The sequence below is a fragment of the Aegilops tauschii genome, chromosome 2 (assembly GCF_002575655.3).
Source record: "Aegilops tauschii subsp. strangulata cultivar AL8/78 chromosome 2, Aet v6.0, whole genome shotgun sequence".
Taxonomy (NCBI): Eukaryota; Viridiplantae; Streptophyta; class Magnoliopsida; order Poales; family Poaceae; genus Aegilops; species Aegilops tauschii.
Window position 1 is genome coordinate 533,687,623 of NC_053036.3, and position 21,307 is coordinate 533,708,929.

At 43.0% G+C, this 21,307-nt stretch overlaps 1 long non-coding RNA gene across 1 annotated transcript; it reads left to right on the forward strand.

Annotated features, from left to right (window-relative positions):
• The first annotated feature begins 5,543 nt into the window (after positions 1-5,543).
• LOC120974663 (uncharacterized) lies at positions 5,544-6,297 on the forward strand. The gene is made up of 2 exons (XR_005770011.2): positions 5,544-5,923; positions 6,013-6,297. It is a non-coding gene; the product is annotated as an uncharacterized lncRNA (long non-coding RNA).
• The last annotated feature ends 15,010 nt before the right edge of the window (positions 6,298-21,307 follow it).

The following is a 21,307-nucleotide window of genomic DNA, read 5'->3' on the forward strand; positions in this document are numbered from 1 at the left end:
TACGTGGACACACTCTCCCGCTCATTGCTATGCATCTCCTAGATAGATCTTGCGTGATCGTAGGTAAAAAATTCAAATACTGCGTTCCCCAACAATTGTACCTTCTCTCGAATTGGAAAGTAGTTCATCACAGAAATCAGTTCCAGTGATGCCTACACCAATTAGTGAGGAAGCTAATGATGATGATCATGAAACTTCATATCAAGTTACTACTGAACCTCGTAGGTCAACCAGAGTACGTTCCGCACCAGAGTGGTACGGTAATCCTGTTCTGGAAGTCATGTTACTAGACCATGATGAACCTACGAACTATGAGGAAGTGATGATGAGCCCAGATTCCGATAAATGGCTTGAGGCCATGAAATCTGAGATAGGATCCATGTATGAGAACAAAGTATGGACTTTGATTGACTTGCCCGATGATCGGCGAGCCATTGAGAATAAATGGATCTTCAAGAGGAAGACGGACGCTGATAGTAGTGGTACTATCTACAAAGCTCGAATTGTCGCAAAAGGTTTTCGACAAGTTCAAGGTGTTGACTACGATGAGATTTTCTCACTCGTATCGATGCTTAAAGTCTGTCCGAATCATGTTAGCAATTGCTGCATTTTATGAAATCTGGCAAATGGATATCAAAACTGCATTCCTTAATGGATTTCTCAAAGAAGATTTGTATATGATACAACCCGAAGGTTTTGTCAATCCTAAAGGTGCTGACAAAGTGTGCAAGCTCCAGCGATCCATCTATGGACTGGTGCAAGCATCTCGGAGTTGGAATATATGCTTTGATGAGTTGATCAAAGCATATTGAAGAAAGCATAGAGGAGTGTTTGAAAGGAGGTTTTCAAAGAAAGACCTCGGTGAAGCTACTTACATATTGGGCATCAAGATCTATAAAGATAGATCAAGACGCTTGATAAGACTTTCGATGAGTACATACCTTGATAAGATTTTGAAGGAGTTCAAAATGGATCAGTCAAAGGAGTTCTTGCCTGAGTTGTAAGGTATGAAGATGAGTAAGACTCAAAACCCGACCACGGTAGTAGAGAGAGAATGAAAGTCATTTCCTATGCCTCAGCCATAGGTTCTATAAAGTATGACATGTTGTATACTAGAACTATTGTGTACCTTGCCATGAGTTTGGCAAAGGGGTACAATAGTGATCCAGGAGTAGATCACTGGACAGCGGTCAAAATTATCCTTAGAGGACTAAGGAAATATTTCTCGGTTATGGAGGTGATAAAGAGTTCATCATAAAGAGTTCGATGCAAGCTTTTACACCGATCCGGATGACTCTGGGTCTCAATCTGGATACATATTGAAAGTGGGAGCAATTAGCTAGAGTAGCTCTATGCAGAGCATTGTAGACATAGAAAATTTGCAAAATACATACGGCTCTGAATGTGACAGACCCGTTGACTAAACTTCTTTCACAAGCAAAACATGATCACACCTTAGTACTCTTTGGGTGTTAATCACATGGCGATGTGAACTAGATTACTGACTCTAGTAAACCCTTTGGGTGTTGGTCACATGGTGATATGAACTATGGGTGTTAATCACATGGTGATATGAACTATTGGTGTTAAATCACATGGAGATGTGAACCAGATTATTGACTCTAGTGCAAGTGGGAGACTGAAGGAAATATGGCCTAGAGGCAATAATAAAGTTTTTATTTTATATTTCCTTATATCATGATAAATGTTTATTATTCATGCTAGAATTGTATTAACCGGAAACTTGATACATGTGTGGATACATAGACAAAACACTTTGTCCCTAGTAAGCCTCTACTAGACTAGCTCGTTAATCAAAGATGGTTAAATTTCCTAACCATAGACATGTGTTGTCATTTGATGAACGGGGTCACATCATTAGGAGAATGATGTCATGGACAAGACCCATCCGTTAGCTTAGCATAATGATCATTAAGTTTTATTGCTATTGCTTTCTTCATGACTTATACATATTCCTCTACTATGAGATAATGCAACTCCCGAATACCGGAGGAACACCTTCTGTGCTATCAAACGTCACAACGTAACTGGGTGATTATAAAGATGCTCTACGGGTGTCTCCGAAGGTGTTTGTTGGGTTGGCATAGATCAAGATTAGGATTTGTCACTCCGTGTATCGGAGAGGTATCTCTGGGCCCTCTCGGTAATGCACATCACTATAAGCCTAGCAAGCAATGTGACTAATGAGTTAGTTGCGGGATGATGCATTACGGAACGAGTAAAGAGACTTGCCGGTAACGAGATTGAACTAGGTATGATGATACCGACTATCGAATCTCGGGCAAGTAACATACCGATGACAAAGGGAATAACGTATGTTGTTATTGCGGTTTGACCGATAAAGATCTTCGTAGAATATGTAGGAACCAATATGAGCATCCAGGTTCCGCTATTGGTTATTGATCGGAGATGTGTCTCGGTCATGTCTACATAGTTCTCGAACCCGTAGGGTCCGCACACTTAACGTTCGATGATGATTTGTATTATGAGTTATGTGTTTTGGTGACCAAAGTTTGTTCGGAGTCCCAGATGAGATCACGGACATGATGAGGAGTCTCGAAATGGTCGAGAGGTAAAGATTGATATATTGGAAGGTAGTATTCGGACACCGGAAGGGTTCTGGAGTGTACCGGGTACATACCAGAGTACCGGAGGGGTTACCGGTACCCCCTGGGGAAAGATATGGGCCATAGGAGGTAGGCTAACCAGCCCACAAGGGGCTGGTGCGCCCCCAGAAGGGAGAAAGCCAAATTGGACTAGGGAAGGGGGCGCCACCCCCCTTTCCTTCTCCTACTCCCTCTCCTTTCCCCCTTTCCCCCTCCATGAGAAGGAAAAGAAGGGGGGCCGAATCCTACTAGGACCGGGGGACCTAATAGGACTCCCCCCTTATGGCGCGCCCCCTAGGGCCGGCCTCCTCCCTCTCCCTCCTTTATATACATGGGAAGGGCACCCCTTGGAGACACATCAATTGTTCTCTTAGCCGTGTGCGGTGCCCCTCCACAGTTTACTCCTCCGGTCATAGCGTCGTAGTGCTTAGGCGAAGCCCTGCACGGATCACATCACCAACACCGTCACCACGCTATCGTGCTGACGGAACTCTCCCTCGACCCTTTGCTGGATCAAGAGTTCGAGGGACGTCATCGAGTTGAACGTGTGCTGAACACGGAGGTGCTGTACGTTCGGTACTTGGATCGGTTGGATCATGAAGACGTTCGACTACATCAACCGCGTTAACCTAACGCTTCCGCTTTCGGTCTACGAGGGTAAGTGGACACACTCTCCCCTCTTGTTGCTATGCATCTCCTAGATAGATCTTGTGTGATCGTAGGAATTTTTTTGAAATTGCATGCTATGTTCCCCAACAACACCCGCAACCTATTCGACAGAATGCCGGCGGCCGGCGACGATGAAACGGCCAACCATTTCATCATTGAGAACATCATCTTCGAAGGTGGTGCGGCCGCCGCTGCCTCCGCTGGCGGTGCCGCCGCGACTGCCTACGATCCCGAGGAGACCCAAAGCCAAGACGGCCAAGCGCCATTCACGCCGGCCACCTATGATCAAGATCAGGTCGGCCTGGGCGACGCCTTCATGCAAGATCAGGTCGGCCTGGGCGACGCCTTCATGCAAGATCAGGTCAGCCTGGGCATCTTCCCACTCGACCACGAGTTCCCGGAGGACTACGGCCTCGAGGAAGAGGATGAAATGGACATCGACGGGGAGCCTTTGTTCGAGAACGAGCTCGCCAACCAAGCCGGTGCGAAGCCGAAGCGCAAGAGCAAGCGGGCGAAGGCATACATGTCGTCCGAGGACAAACACCTTTGCGAGTGCTGGAGGGACATTGGGTAAGACCCCAAGGTCGACGTCGAACAAAAGGCATCAACCTTTTGGCTTCATGTTCATCGTGAGTACCATGAACGCAAGAAGTTTGCGCCGTATCAAATGCACAGCAAGCGTGGGTGGGTGTCCCTCTCAAAGCGATGGAGGGTGATACAACAAGAGTGCAAAAAGTTTTATGCCACCCTTGAGAGCATCAAGGCATGCCGGTGAGTGGCATCGGCATGAAGGATATGGTATACATGCGCCCCTCTTTGTATTCGTTATGCTTGCATGTCCATTTGCCCATATGCTTGCATGCTCTTCATTTGTAGGCATTCCAAGCTTTGGAGGCATTCAAGGTCCAACATGAGGGCAAGTCCTTCAACCTCTCCCATTGCTGGATGGTCATCAACGGGGAGGATAAGTTTAAGGCGCAATATGCCGCCGTCATGGCGCGTGGGGGGAAGGAAGCCGTGGAGGAGCTTGGGAAGGGTGAAAAGCCACGTCCGTAGGGGAAGACCAACTCCATGAAGGAGGACAAGCGCGATACGGTGTCCATTGCCTTGCTTGCAACCGTGGAGGGCATGATGAGCAAGAAGAACACAAGGGAGGAGAAGCGCCGACAAGACAAGGAAGAGCAAATGAACGCCTTCATAGAGATCCAAAGGAGGAGGCTTGAGCCCGATGCGGAGAAGCAAGCCAAGATGCTTGAGATGGAGGCGGAGAAGCAAACCAAGATGCTTGAGATCGAGGCCGCCAATGCCAAGACCAAGGTGAAAGAAATGGCGCTCGCTAGCATGATGACGGGGGTGGAGATCATGAAGGTGGACCTGAACACCGTGTCACCGAAGAAGAGGCCATGATTCGAGAAGATGCAGGCTGACATGCTCAAGTTCGACGACGAGTGACCTATTCCGGAGAGCGCCATCCCTTTTTTGTATGCCGACAAGTGTGCTATCATGACCACGGTCAAGATGGCGTGGTCGAATTCCCGCCGTTTTTGTGTGCTGGCACGTGTGTCGGCCACTGGCAAGTGCGCCAATATGAACTGTGTGATGAGTTTTTTGGAGGCTGGCATTATATGCCGGCCACTGGCATTGATGCTGGCATGAACTTTGAGCGGTGGCATGGCCACTAAAATATGATTTATGGCCGTGGGCCTTTTAAATTTATGTGAACATGAAATGGGTCACGCGTGTTGACCGTACGGCCGACTCAAAACAAAAACAAAGCGGACGCCGAACAGGCGGCCGACCCAAACAGACGAAAAGCGGATAAAGCGCGCATCCGTTTAGGTCGGCGCGTTGATCCTTGGAGTTGCTCTTAGTAAACCCAGATGGACAAAAGTAGTGTAGCTCACGCTACCAAGGTAGTATGAAATTTCAGAGAAAAGTTCTACAAACTCGAAACATAAATCAAACCTCGCCAGCTATGGAACCCGATTCGTTTGGAACCTCTCGGCTCAACGGTGGACCAGTTCGAAACGGCGGCGCAGAACCCGATGGAACCGAGTCCAGTCCAGCACACATCCAAATGGGAATCAGCTATAGCTAGCAGACGTTCGGTGGAGGCGTGGAGTGCGTGAACACACGCAAATGTGGACCGATGTCTCTCCTTCCGAGTGACGCCTTTCAACAACGCGTTACCGGAGTAAATGAGACCCGCCGTCGCCGCCGTGCGCGAATCGATGCATCCGTGTGACCGCCGGACCGGCGAGACCCTTTGAAATTTGGATATGTGTGCAACCGCCTTAGGTTTACGCGGCTAAGCAATGTATACCCCTCGTGCTCGTGGTGTCAATCACTATATAAAGGGTCGCCATGCTCCGGTAGAAGAACATCACAAACTCGAGAGCAGAGAGCACCTGCACAGCAATCGCCACTGTCTTGCGTTTCTCTGTGATTTCGACCGCGGCGTCGACCATGAGCTACCCGCCACCGGGCACCGCGTACCCGCAGCCGGGCCAGGAGGCCTACCCGCCGCCGGCGTACGGCGCTCCGCCGCCTGTTGCCGCCAACTACTACCAGCAGCAGGCCCCGCCGCCGGAACCGGAGGACAGCGGCGACGGCTTCTGGAAAGGATGGTACGGCCACTCGATCGTCAAGATTACCCACTGCTTTTTCTGTTTTGATTTCTTCTATATAATCTGACGTGGTCCGTTTTCATCTGCAGTTGTGCTGCGATTTGCTGCTGCTGTCTGCTCGACACGTGTTGCTGATCACAAGACTTCGTACCGCCAACACCAGGCAATCCTACGACGATCTACATCAGCTGCTCGTATATAGTTTCTTTCTATCGTAGTAGTATTTGTGCTGTTCGGATCGAGATTTGTATGACGGTGTAGGTCACTACATCGAGTTGTACTATTACCTGCCCCGCAAAAAAAAACTGTACTATTACCTCCGTTCGAAAATAAATGACGTTGTTTTAGTTTAAATTACTAGTTAATTTTGCATCTTGGTTTTGGCCTCATACTGTATCATGATATTGTTATCGGGAGTCCTGGTCTCTTCAGTTCGTTGGCAACGAATTACACGTAACACCAGTATACAAGGATTCCAGGCGGCAATCAGAGGATTCTGATTGTCTGTTCGAATGATTTGGTTCATGCTCCAGAAGTGTTTTGTGTTGTTATTTAATTGCATGCATTACTTCCGATGATTTGCTTGTTGCATATGTTGCAATTTCTCCAATTATTTGTTGCAAAGGGTTAATTTTTGTTGGCACATACAGTATTTTTTTTATACCACATGCACGTGTTTAGAATGAAAAATGTTGTCTCACGACAAACATGTTGCATGGGGTTTTTATGTTGGATGGATGGTTTTCAGATTGTGAATTGAGTCGACGGAAAGGCTAGGGAGCTGGCCGGTCGGATAAAATTATCGCCAAGCATTGGCTTAAGATAAGTGATTGCAAATTGTAACTTGCTCCGTGGCGGGCCATGGTGAGTGTTTTTTTTTTATGCGTGGATCGTCAAATTTGACCAGCTAGCTATCTCGGGAGACACAATGTCGGAAATGGCAAGAATTATTGTCCTCATGCAAGAGAACATATTGGACCCCGCCTTAAAATATTGAACTTCACCTGTTACAGAACTCTAAACTTGACCTGTTTCATTGGGAGGTATGTTATCTGATAATTGTCTTAACACAGCACCTAGCAGTGGAGCGGTTTGCTTGAAAGAGGTTTTTTCCTTTAATATGCGCTATAGCTAAGCAAGTAGTACCTCCGTCTGGGTTTATTAGTCCCCTTTGTATTTTGTGTCCAAATTTGACCATAGATTTGACTAACACAATATAAGTTGTTTGTCACAAAAGTTATATGGTTGGATTCATATTCGACAGTAGTTTTCAATGATACTATCTTTGTGAAATATGACTTATTTTTTAAAGTTAAATCAAAGGTCAAAGATTGACCCAAAATACAAGGGGGCAAATAAATCAGGACGGAGGTAGTATGTATCCACCGTTGGTTGCTTCCTCATGATTCGTGCATGAGATTAGGTATAAAGATTTGTTGTTTAATAAAAAAAAGTAGAGAATAGGAATACATCGTGTTTTCCTATTTCACACAAGTAATCCCACACCTACGGAAAAAAAATCGCTGATCTGATTAACATGATGAGGTGATTGGTTCACGGTGAAAATCTGAGCGGCCCAATGTGGAGAAAAGAGAGGGTTAGGGGAAGGGCACGTAAATTTGTAGATCCAAGCCTCCATTAGTTCACTTTTTTTTTAAAATGCAGGAAAGGAAGAAAACAAAAAAATGATTAAACAAAATGCATGTGTAAAACAGAGGATTGAAAACATAGAATAGGAATACTGTTGGTTGCTTCCTCGTGATTCGTGCATGAGATTAGGCATAAAGATTGTTGTGTGATAAAAAAAGTAGAGAATAGGAATACATCGTGTTTTCCTATTTCACACAAGTAATCCCACACCTAAGGAAAAAAATCACGGATTTGATTAATAGGATGAGGTGATTGGTTCACGGTGAAAATTCGAGAGGCCCAGTGTGGAGAAAAGGGAGGGTTAGGGGGAGAGGGCACGTAAACTTGTAGATCCAAGCCTCCATTGCTTCACAAATTTTTTTAAAAATGCAGGAATGGTAAAAAACAAAAAAAATGATAAAAATGCATGTGTAAAACAGAGGATTGAAAAATGGACCTGGCTCGCTGGCGCACGGGTGCCCGATCGCAGCACCGGGCGCTCTCCCAAAAAAGGAAGGAGCGGCCCGCGCGCGCGACCAGACAGCCATAAAAGGAAGGAGCCCCCGCGCGCGGGAAATAGACCTATCGAAGCCCGCGCGAATCACGGGTGGATCGCACGCGCGCCCCGATCACACCTGCCCCCCCTGGGCCCTGCTACCTCTTGAGCACTGCGTTGGTTTTCCCTTGAAGAGGAAAGGGTGATGCAGTAAAGTAGCGTAAATATTTCCCTCAGTTTTTGAGAACCAAGGTATCAATCCAGTAGGAGATCACGCACAAGTCCCACGCACCTACACAAACAAATAAGAACCTCGCAACCAACGCGATAAAGGGGTTGTCAATCCCTTCACGGTCACTTACGAGAGTGAGATCTGATAGATATGGTAAGATAATATTTTTGGTATTTTTATGATAAAGATGCAAAGTAAAATAAACGGCAACAGAAATAGCTAAGTGTTGGAAGATTAATATGATGGAAAATAGACCCGGGGGCCATAGGTTTCACTAGTGGCTTCTCTCAAGATAGCATAAGTATTACGGTAGGTAAACGAATTACTGTCGAGCAATTGATAGAATTGAGCATAGTTATGAGAATATCTAGGTATGATCATGTATATAGGCATCACGTCCGTGACAAGTAGACCGAAACGATTCTGCACCTACTACTATTACTCCACACATCGATCGCTACCCAGCATGCATCTAGAGTATTAAGTTCATAAGAACAGAGTAATGCTTTAAGTAAGATGACATGATGTAGAGGGATAAACACATGCAATATGATATAAAACCCATCCTTTTATCCTCGATGGCAACAATACAATACGTGCCTTGCTGCCCCAGCTGTCACTGGGAAAGGACACCGCAAGATTGAACCCAAAGCTAAGCACTTCTCTCATTGCAAGAAAGATCAATCTAGTAGGCCAAACCAAACTGATAATTCGAAGAGACTTGCAAAGATAACCAATAATACATAAAAGAATTCAGAGGAGATTCAAATATTGTTCATAGATAATCTTGATCATAAACCCACAATTCATCGGATCTCGACAAACACACCGCAAAAGAAGATTACATCGAATAGATCTCCAAGAAGATCGAGGAGAACATTGTATTGAGATCCAAAGAGAGAGAAAAAGCCATCTAGCTAATAACTATGGACCCGAAGATCTGAGGTAAACTACTCACACATCATCGGAGAGGCTATGGTGTTGATGTAGAAGCCCTCCATGATCAATGCCCCCTCCGGCGGAGCGCCGGAAAAGGCCCCAAGATGGGATCTCACGGGTACAGAAGGTTGCGGTGGTGGAAATAGGGTTTTTGCTCCGTATCTGATGGTTTGGGGGTACGTAGGTATATATAGGAGGAAGAAGTACGTCGGTGGAGCAACGTGGGCCCCATGAGGGTGGAGGGCGCGCCTGGGGGGTAGGCGCGTCCCCCTGCCTCGTGCTCTCCTCGTTGATTGCTTTACGTAGACTCCAAGTCCTCTGGATCATGTTTGTTCCGAAAATCATGTTCCCGAAGGTTTCATTCCGTTTGGACTCCGTTTGTTATCCTTTTCCTTCGAAACACTGAAATAGGCTAAAAACAGCAATTCGGGCTGGGCCTCCGGTTAATAGGTTAGTCCCAAAAATAATATAAAAGTGTATACTAAAGCCCATTAAACATCCAAAACAGAATATAATATAGCATGGAACAATCAAAAATTATAGATACGTTGGAGACGTATCAAGCATCCGCAAGCTTAATTCCTGCTCGTCCTTGAGTAGGTAAATGATAAAAACAGAATTTTTGATGTGGAATGCTACTTAGCATAATTTTCAATGTAATTCTCTTATTTGTGGTATGAATAGTCAGATCCGAAAGATTCAAGACAAAAGTTTAATATTGACATAAAAATAATAATACTTCAAGCATACTAACTAAGCAATTATGTCTTCTCAAAATAACATGGCCAAAGAAAGTTATCCCTACAAAATCATATAGTCTGGCTAAGCTCTATCTTCACCACACAAAATATTTAAATCATGCACAACCCCGATGACAAGCCAAGCAATTGTTTCATACTTTTGGTGTTCTCAAACTTTTTCAATCTTCACGCAATACATGAGCGCGAGCCATGGACATAGCACTATATGTGGAATAGAAGGGTGGTTGTGGAGAAGACAAAAAAGGAGAAGATAGTCTCACATCAACTAGGCGTATCAACGGGCTATGGAGATGCCCATTAATAGATATCAATGTGAGTGAGTAGGGATTGCCATACAACGGATGCACTAGAGCTATAAGTATATGAAATCTCAACAAAATAAACTAAGTGGGTGTGCATCCAACTCGCTTGCTCACGAAGACCTAGGGCATTTTGAGGAAGCCCATCATTGGAATATACAAGCCAAGTTCTATAATAAAAAATTCCCACTAGTATATGAAAGTGATATCATAGGAGACTCTCTATCATGAAGATCATGGTGCTACTTTAAATCACAAGTGTGGTAAAAGGATAGTAGCATTGTCACTTCTCTCTTTTCTCTCATTTTTTTTTTGGGCCTTTTCTCCTTTTTTATGGCCTCTTTTTTTCGTCCGGAGTCTCATCCCGACTTGTGGGGGAATCATAGTCTCCATCATCCTTTCCTCACTGGGACAATGCTCTAATAATGATGATCATCACACTTTTATTTACTTACAACTCAAGAATTACAACTCGATACTTAGAACAAAATATAACTCTATATGAATGCCTCCGGCGGTGTACCGGGATGTGCAATGACTCATGAGTGACATGTATGAAAGAATTATGAACGGTGGCTTTGCCACAAATACGATGTCAACTACATGATCATGCAAAGCAATATGACAATGATGGAGCGTGTCATAATAAACGAAACGGTGGAAAGTTGCATGGCAATATATCTCGGAATGGCTATGGAAATGCCATAATAGGTAGGTATGGTGGCTGTTTTGTGTTTTGAGGAAGGTATATGGTGGGTGTATGATACCGGCGAAAAGTGCGTGGTATTAGAGAGGCTAGCAATGGTGGAAGGAAGAAGAGTGCGTATAATCCATGGACTCAACATTAGTCATAAAGAACTCATATACTTGTTGCAAAAATCTACAAGTTATCAAAGCAAAGTATTACGCGCATGCTCCTAGGGGGATAGATTGGTAGGAAAAGACCATCGCTCGTCCCCGACCGCCACTCATAAGGAAGACAATCAATAAATAAATCATGCTCCGACTTCATCACATAACGGTTCACCATACGTGCATGCTACGGGAATCACAAACTTTAACACAAGTATTTCTCAAATTCACAACTAATCAACTAGCATGACTCTAATATCACCATCTTCATATCTCAAAACAATTATCAAGCATCAAACTTCTCATAGTATTCAACACACTCATAAGAAAAAATTTACTAATCTCGGATGCCTATCATAATTAAAGCAAATTACCATGCTGTTTTGTAGGATTCACAAAATAATATAGGTGAAGCATGAGAGAACAATAGTTTCTATAAAACAAATCCACCACCGTGCTCTAAAAGATATAAGTGAAGCACTAGAGCAAAAACTATATAGCTCAAAAGATATAAGTGAAGCACATAGAGTATTCTAATAAATTCCGAATCATGTGTGTCTCTCTCAAAAGGTGTGTACAGCAAGGATGATTGTGGTAAACTAAAAAGCAAAGACTCAAATCATACACGACGCTCCAAGCAAAACACATATGATGTGGTGAATAAAAATATAGCTCCAAGTAAAGTTACCGATGGACGAAGACGAAAGAGGGGATGCCTTCCGGGGCATCCCCAAGCTTTGGCTTTTTGGTGTCCTTAGATTATCTTGGGGTGCCATGGGCATCCCCAAGCTTAGGCTCTTGCCACTCCTTGTTCCATAATCCATCAAATCTTTTACCCAAAACTTGCAAACTTCACAACACAAAACTCAACAGAAAATCTCGTGAGCTCCGTTAGCGAAAGAAAACAAAACACCACTTCAAGGTACTGTATTGAACTCATTATTTATTTATATTGGTGTTAAACCTACTGTATTCCAACTTTTCTATGGTTTATAAACTCTTTTACTAGCCATAGATTCATCAAAATAAGCAAACAACACACGAAAAACAGAATCTGTCAAAAAACAGAACAGTCTATAGTAATCTGTAACTAACGCAAACTTCTGGAACTCAGAAAAATCTACCAAAATAGGAAGACCTAGAAAATTTGTTTATTGATCTACTGCAATTGGAATCAGTATTTTATCACGTTCTGGTGATTTTAAACAATTGTTTTCGTGAACAGAAAGTTTCTGGAATTTTCAGCAAGATCAAATAACTATCATCCAAGAAGATCCTATAGGTTTAACTTGGCACAAACACTAATTAAAACATAAAAAAATCTAACCAGAGGCTAGATCAAATATTTATTCCTAAACAGAATCAAAAAGCAAAACATCTAAAATAAAATTGGGTTGCCTCCCAACAAGCGCTATCGTTTAACGCCCCTAGCTAGGCAAAGAAGCAAGGATAGATCTAGGTATTGCCATCTTTGGTGGGCAATCCATAAGTAGCTCTCATAATAGATTCATAAGGTAATTTTATTTTCTTTCTAGGGAAGTGTTCCATGCCTTTCCTTAACGTAAATTGGAATCTAATATTCCCTTCCTTCGTATCAATAATTGCACCAATCGTTCTAAGGAAAGGTCTACCAAGAATAATAGGACATGAAGGATTGCAATCTATATCAAGAACAATAAAATCTACGGGAACATAGTTCCTATTTGCAAAAATAAGAACATCATTAATTCTTCCCATAGGTTTCTTAATAGTGGAATCCGCAAGGTGCAAGTTTAAAGAGCAATCATGAAATTCGCGGAAACCTAACAAATCACACAAAGTTTTTGGAATCGTGGAAACACTAGCACCCAAATCACACAAAGCATAGCATTCATGATCTTTTATTTTAATTTTAATAGTAGGTTCCCACTCATCATAAAGTTTTCTAGGGATAGAAACTTCCAACTCAAGTTTTTCTTCATAAGATTGCATTAAAGCATCAACGATATGTTTGGTAAAAGCTTTATTTTGGCTATAAGCATGAGGAAAATTTAGCACGGATTGCAACAAGGAAATACAATCTATCAAAGAGCAATTATCATAATTAAATTCTTTGAAATCCAAAATAGTGGGTTCATTAATATCTAAAGTTTTAATCTCTTCAATCCCACTTTTACCAATTTTTGCATCAAGATCTAAAAACCCCGAATTTTTGGGACGCCTCCTAGGTAAAGGTGACTCATCTCCAGTCCCATTATTATCAAGATTCATATTTCAAAACAAAGATTTAATAGGAGACACATCAATAACTTTTAGATCTTCATCTTTATTTTCATAGAAACTAGAAGAACACGCTTTCACAAAGCAATCTTTCTTAGCATGCATCCTAGCGGTTCTTTCTTTGCACTCATCAATGGAAATTCTCATGGCTTTGGGAGACTCATTGATATCATGCTTAGGTGGAATAGATCTAAGTTTCAAAGAATCAACATCAAGAGAAATTCTATCCACGTTCCTAGCCAATTCATCAACCTTAAGCAATTTTTTTTCAAGCAAAGCATTGAAATTCTTTTGTGAATTCATAAACTCCTTAACACTAGTCTCAAATTCAGAGGGCATATTATTAAAATTTCCATAAGAATTGTTGTAGGAATTACCAGGGAACGGCCTAGGATTAAAGTTTCCTCTATACGCGTTGTTACCAAAATTATTCCTACCAACAAAATTCACATCCATAGATTCATTATTATTCTCAATCAAAGTAGACAAAGGCATATCATTAGGATCGAAAGAAACACTTTTAGTAGCAAATAATTTCGTAAGTTCATCAATCTTTCCACTCAAAACATTAATTTCTTCTATCGCATGCACTTTTTTATTAGTAGATCTTTCGGTGTGCCATTGAGAGTAATTAACCATAATATTATCTAGGAGTTTAGTAGTTTCTCCTAAGGTGATTTCCATAAAAGTGCCTCCTGCGGCCGAATCTAAAAGATTTCTAGAAGCAAAATTCAATCCGGCATAAAAAATTTGTATAATCATCCAAAGATTCAAACCATGTGTAGGGCAATTACGTATCATTAATTTCATCCTCTCCCAAGCTTGTGCAACATGTTCATGATCAAGTTGCTTAAAATTCATGATATCGTTTCTAAGAGAGATGATCTTAGCGGGAGGAAAATACTTAGAGATAAAAGCATCTTTGCACTTATTCCATGAATCAATACTATTTTTAGGCATAGACGAAAACCAAACTTTAGCACAATCTCTAAGCGAAAAAGGAAATAGCTTCAATTTAACAATATCATTGTCCACATCATTCTTCTTTTGCATATCACACAAATCAACGAAGCTATTCAGATGGGTAGCGGCATCTTCACTAGGAAGGCCGGCGAATTGATATTTCATGACAAAATTCAACAAAGCAGCATTAATTTCACAAGTTTCAGCATCGGTAAGAGGAGCAATCGGAGTGCTAAGAAAATCATTGTTGTTGGTATTGGTAAAGTCACACAGTTTAGTATTATCTTGAGCCATCGTGACAAGCAAGCAATCCAACACACGAGCAAACAAGAAGCAAGTGAAAAAGAGGCGAACGGAAAAGAGAGGGCGAATAAAACGGCAAGGGTGAAGTGGGGGAGAGGAAAACGAGAGGCAAATGGCAAATAATGTAATGCAAGGGAAAAGAGTTTGTGATGGGTACTTGGTATGTCTTGACTTGACTTGAATCTCCCCGGCAACGGCGGCAGAAATCCTTCTTGCTACCTCTTGAGCACTGCGTTGGTCTTCCGTTGAAGAGGAAAGGGTGATGTAGTAAAGTAGCGTAAGTATTTCCCTCAGTTTTTGATAACCAAGGTATCAATCCAGTAGGAGATCACGCACAAGTCCCATGCACCTACACAAACAAATAAGAACCTCGCAACCAACGCGATAAAGGGGTTGTCAATCCCTTCACGGTCACTTACGAGAGTGAGATCTGATAGATATGATAAGATAATATTTTTGGTATTTTTATGATAAAGATGCAAAGTAAAATAAACGGCAATAGAAATAGCTAAGTGTTGGAAGATTAATATGATGGAAAATAGACCCGGGTGCCATAGGTTTCACTAGTGGCTTGTCTCAAGATAGCATAAGTATTACGGTGGGTAAAGGAATTACTGTCGAGCAATTGATAGAATTGAGCATAGTTATGAGAATATCTAGGTATGATCATGTATATAGGCATCACGTCCGTGACAAGTAGACCGAAACGATTCTGCATCTACTACTATTACTCCACACATCGACCGCTATCCAGCATGCATCTAGAGTATTAAGTTCATAAGAACAGAGTAATGCTTTAAGTAAGATGACATGATGTAGAGGGATAAACTCATGCAATATGATATAAACCCCATCTTTTTATCCTCGATGGCAATAATTACAATACGTGCCTTGCTGCCCCTGCTGTCACTGGGAAAGGACACCGCAAGATTGAACCCAAAGCTAAGCACTTTTCCCATTGCAAGAAAGATCAATCTAGTAGGCCAAACCAAACTGATAATTCAAAGAGACTTGCAAAGATAACCAATCATACATAAAAGAATTCAGAGGAGATTCAAATATTGTTCATAGATAATCTTGATCATAAACCTACAATTCATCGGATCTCGACAAACACACTGCAAAAGAAGATTACATCGAATAGATCTCCAAGAAGATCGAGGAGAACATTGTATTGAGATCCAAAGAGAGAGAAAAAGCCATCTAGCTAATAACTATGGACCCGAAGGTCTGAGGTAAACTACTCACACATCATCAGAGAGGCTATGGTGTTGATGTAGAAGCCCTCCGTGATCAATGCCCCTCCGACGGAACGCCCGAAAAGGCCCCAAGATGGGATCTCACAGGTACAGAAGGTTGCGGTGGTGGAAATAGGGTTTTCGCTCCATATCTGATGGTTTGGGGGTATGTAGGTATATATAGGAGGAAGAAGTACGTCGGTGGAGCAACGTGGGCCCCACGAGGGTGGAGGGTGCGCCTTGTTGGGGAACGTAGTAATTTCAAAAAAAAATCCTACGCACACACAGGATCATGGTGATGCATAGCAACGAGAGGGGAGAGTGTTGTCTACGTACCCTTGTAGACTGAAAGCGGAAGCGTTTTATCAACGCGGTTGATGTAGTCGTACGTCTTCACGATCCGACCGATCCAAGTACCGAAAGGACGGCACCTCCGAGTTCTGCACACATTCGGCTCGGTGACGTCCTCGCCTTCTCGATCCAGCAAGAGGGGCGAAGTAGTAGATGAGTTCCGGCAGCACGACGGCGTGGTGACGGTGTTGGTGAAGAACAATCTCCGCAGGGCTTCGCCTAAGCACTACGAAAACTATGACAGAGGATAAACTAGAGGGGACGGGGTTGCCCGCACACGGCTTGGTGTTTCTTGATCTGTCTTGGGTGCTAGCCCTACCCCTCTATTTATATGTTGCGCCTTGGGGTCAAAACTTGGAGTAAAAGCCTCCACAAAGTCGGTTTCACCCGAAAGGCAAGAGTCCTTCTCGGATTCCAGGGCCAGACGCCAGGGTTCCCGGCGTCTGGACCCAGACGCCAGGGTTCCCGGCGTCTGGACCCAGACGCCAGGGACCCTGGCGTCTGGTCCCTGGACTCCGCAAAACTTCCTTTTGCGCTTTCCAAAAACCTCGTGGGCTTTCCCCTTTGGCCCATATAAAGTGTTCTCGTGCCCAAACATTTCGGGAAACATCCGGAACCCCTTCCGATGGATTCCGGAACCTTTCCGGAGATCAAACACTACTATCCACATATCAATCTTTACTTCTGGACCATTCCGGAGTTCCTCGTCATATCCGTGATCTCATCCAAAACTCCGAACAACATTCGGTCACCAACATACATAACTCATAGTACAATATCGTCAACGAACGTTAAGCGTGCGGACCCTACGGGTTCGAGAACTATGTAGACATGACCGAGACACCTCTCTGGTCAATAACTAATAGCGGGACCTGGATGCTAATATTGGCTCCTACATATTCTACGAAGATCTTTATCGGTCAGGCCACATAACAACATACGTTGTTCCCTTTGTCATCGGTATGTTACTTGCCCGAGATTCGATCATCAGTATCTCAATACCTAGTTCAATCTCGTTACCGGCAAGTCTCTTTACTCGTTCCGTAATACATCATCCCGCAACTAACTCATTAGTTATAATGCTTGCAAGGCTTATAGTGATGTGCATTACCGAGTGGGCCCAGAGATACCTCTCCGACAATCGGAGTGACAAATCCTAATCTCGAAATACGCCAACCCAACAAGTACCTTCAGAGACACCTGTAGAGCACCTTTATAATCATCCAGTTACGTTGTGACGTTTGGTAGCACACAAAGTGTTCCTCCGGTAAACGGGAGTTGCATAATCTCATAGTCATAGGAACATGTATAAGTCATGAAGAAAGCAATAGCAACATACTAAACAATCAAGTGCTAAGCTAACGGAATGGGTCAAATCAATCACATCATTCTCCTAATGATGTGATCCCGTTAATCAAATGACAACTCATGTCTATGGCTAGGAAACATAACCATCTTTGATCAACGAGCTAGTCAAGTAGAGGCATACTAGTGACACTCTGTTTGTCTATGTATTCACACATGTATTATGTTTCCGGTTAATACAATTCTAGCATGAATAAACATTTATCATGATATAAGGAAATAAATAATAACTTTATTATTGCCTCTAGGGCATATTTCCTTCACGCCTCGGGGGGGGGGGGGGGGGGTAGGCGCGTCCCCCTGCCACGTGCTCTCCTCGTTGATTGCTTTACGTAGACTCCAAGTCCTCTGGATCACGTTTGTTCCGAAAATCACGTTCCCGAAGGTTTCATTCCGTTTGGACTCCGTTTGATATCCTTTTCCTTCGAAACACTGAAATAGGCAAAAAACAGCAATTCGGGTTGGGCCTCCGGTTAATAGGTTAGTCCCAAAAATAATATATAAGTGTATAGTAAAGCCCATTAAACATCCAAAACAGAATATAATATAGCATGGAACAATCAAAAATTATAGATACGTTGGAGACGTATCAGGCCCCGCTTCGTCTCACCCGTCGTCGCCCAAAAAACTTCAGTCCCCACCCCCTCCATGCACCCCTGCCCATGCTCCCTTGCGGACGCCTCACGCAACCCCCTCCTCCCTTTTCCTTGAAGGACAAGCCCATGCACGGGTCCCCTTCTTCCTCCTTGCTCCTCCCTTTCTTCCTCTAAACAAGATCTGCCCCATCTATGGCGTCTTGAAGAACAGACCCGACGCAAGAACACCTCCTTCCTCCTCCTTGCTCCAAAAGTCGGATCTGGAGAGAAAAAAAACAGACCTACCTCCCCCCAAAATAGGTAAGCACCACCTCCACCTGACTCCTCTCTCCTCTCTACTCAAACACCCCTGCCCTTCCCTGCTTGAACATCAACTAGTCCAGTTTTTAGTTCGTTCTTTCGATCTGGTGAAAAAGCAACTTGTAGACCCCTTTGAGCTAACCCTATGTATGGCATGCATCTTGAGCAACTGTTATGATACAAAAAAAGCAACACCAGTACAAAAATAGGGAAACTCTAGGGGGAAACAAAATGCAGGACCATTGCGCATTTTTGCAGGTGCATTGCACACACCAAAACATAATTTCTCTATATTGTATGCATTGAAACCTGCTTGGCTTTCTTTCCTATCCAAGTATAAGGTGCTTGGGGTTCATGAGCAACCCTGATCAAGAAAGAAACCTGACAACTCGAACAGTTAACTGAAGCAACTATGTTCATTTTTGAAGCAACTCTAGTAAAAAAAGAGCTGTGCATATGTACCTGTTCAGAAATTCTACAGTTGCCTCTACCAGATGTGAGAACATGGCAACTCTAGTACTAAAACACATGCAACTTCCCTGTGCGTTAAAGCATGAACTATGAAGAACATAAAAACTCATGTTATAAGCAGAGGTAGAAAGTATTAACTTGCATGTGTTAACACACAACTTTTTCCATATCAGTATGGTTCTCGCCGAAAAAGACACAAACGACAAACGCACAAAACAAAGGACACGTCATAAACAGGTTCGAACAATCCCACACTATGATACTTTGCTGCATTCCATATGGTCTCACTAAAAAATATAAAAGACATAAACTACACCAAATGATAGGCCTCCTGCTCCTGGTAAGCTCTCCGTCAGATATGCACATTGTCTCCCATCATCAAAAGTTGTAATCTGCTGCTGAAAAAAGGCACAAATGAATCAGCGCATGTCATGTAAAACAAATCTTTGCTGCTATGTATGTGTGTCATACTGGTAGAAACATAAAACATATAAGAAAAAAGAAGAAACAAGAAACTTTTGAGAAAAAAGAAGATAGGAATTGCCTCTGTTTAACTTTATAGTTGCCCAAACAAGTGTTTATAGTTGCTCCTTTATATTCTACAACTAGTTTGTTCAAAAAGGTCATGCATGCTTTTGTGGTGGACTAACACACAGTTTGTTGCAGGTTGATTGTTCATGATGATTGATCTGAATGAACCACCGCTTGATGTAGAGTCCATCAACATTTCAGTCGAGTTGGGTGCACCCTTCTTGCATGCAGGGAATGAGCAGGAGCATCAACATTTGGAGGAGGAGGTTGGTGAGTCTCCTGACCCCAACGTTGGCTCTAACACTACCCATGTCCCGGACAATCGTGTTGCCACTCCCCCACGTATGGTTGCTCCTGCTAATGCTTTAGTTCATGAGGCACATGAGTTGGAAGACGAAGAAGCTGGATCACAGCCACAACAACCTTATGTTGGCATGCGCTTCGGCACATTAGAGGATGCGAGGGAACACTACAATCACTACGCTTTGATGGAGGTCTTTTCAATCAAGTCAAATACGTCTTACAGGTCGGCCTACACAGGCGTGCTAGAAAAATAGCAGTTCTGCTGTAACAAGTTCCGCAAACCAGTAGAAAGGGTTGGGATCCCGGATGTTGCCTCGTCAAGCAAAAACACTACATGCCCGAGTTCACCTGAACAAGATGTTGAAGAGGATGCCGAGGAACACACTTTCAAGAAGAAGAGGAAGCGAGAAACTGTGAAGCAAACAAAATGCCGTGCTAAGATGGTGGTGAAGCTTAAAGATGACAGATGGGAGGTTATCACTTTTATTGCAGATCACAACTATCCACTGATTGACAAGCCATCGCTTTTGAAATACCTCCGTTCTCACCAAGGCATCCCGCCGGAATAGAAAAATCTTCTGACTCACCTAAACGACTGCAACTTGACAGCAGGTACAACTCACATTGGATTAAATCTTTTTACCATAGAACTGAGCCAACTATGTTCATTTTTTATGCAACTATGTTCATTTTTTGTGCAACTCTGGTAATTAAAAAAATCATGACCCAAAACAGAAAACCTTGGTGTTGCCTATTCCTACCTCAACTACTTGGATTTCTTTCCTATCCTAGTATAAGCTGCTTAGGATTCATGGGCAACCCTGATTCAGGGAGAAAAACTGGCAACTTGAACAGTAAACTGAGGCAACTATGTTCATTTTCCATGCAACTCTGATAAATAAATAAAAAGACATCACCCAGCAGAAAAAATCTTGGTGGGATACAGGCTTGGTTCTTGTTCTATTTATGCATAATTGTTACTTTATGTTCTCTATAAAAACATGTTGCTCGCTGCATTGTGGTTAGTTAGTCCTGAAAAACACAAGTTTCTGTTTTTTTATTGCAGAAAAGATGATGATGTTAATGTCATCATACTACGGCTCGGAATTGATTGTTCCGTACACAGCTAAAGCCATCCATAACCACAGTTCGAAGGTCAATGCCCCAACTAAAGACATTGACATTGAAGAAACACTAAACTACTTTTGCAAGGTGATGGAAAACGACCCAGGATTCTTCTTTAAATGCAAGACAGATGCGGAAGGCAGGACAGAAAACTTGTTTTGGGTGGATGGTGCGGCACGAAAAGCATGCGCGGAGGCTTATCATGATTGCGTGTCATTTGATGCAACTTATCTCACGAACATGTATAATATGCCGTTTGCCCCTTCATTGGCATCAACACACATGGGCAGTCAATTATGCTTGGGTGTGGATTTGTCCGGCAGGAACTAGCCTCAAGTTATGACTGGTTGTTTGATGCTTTCCTAGAAGCA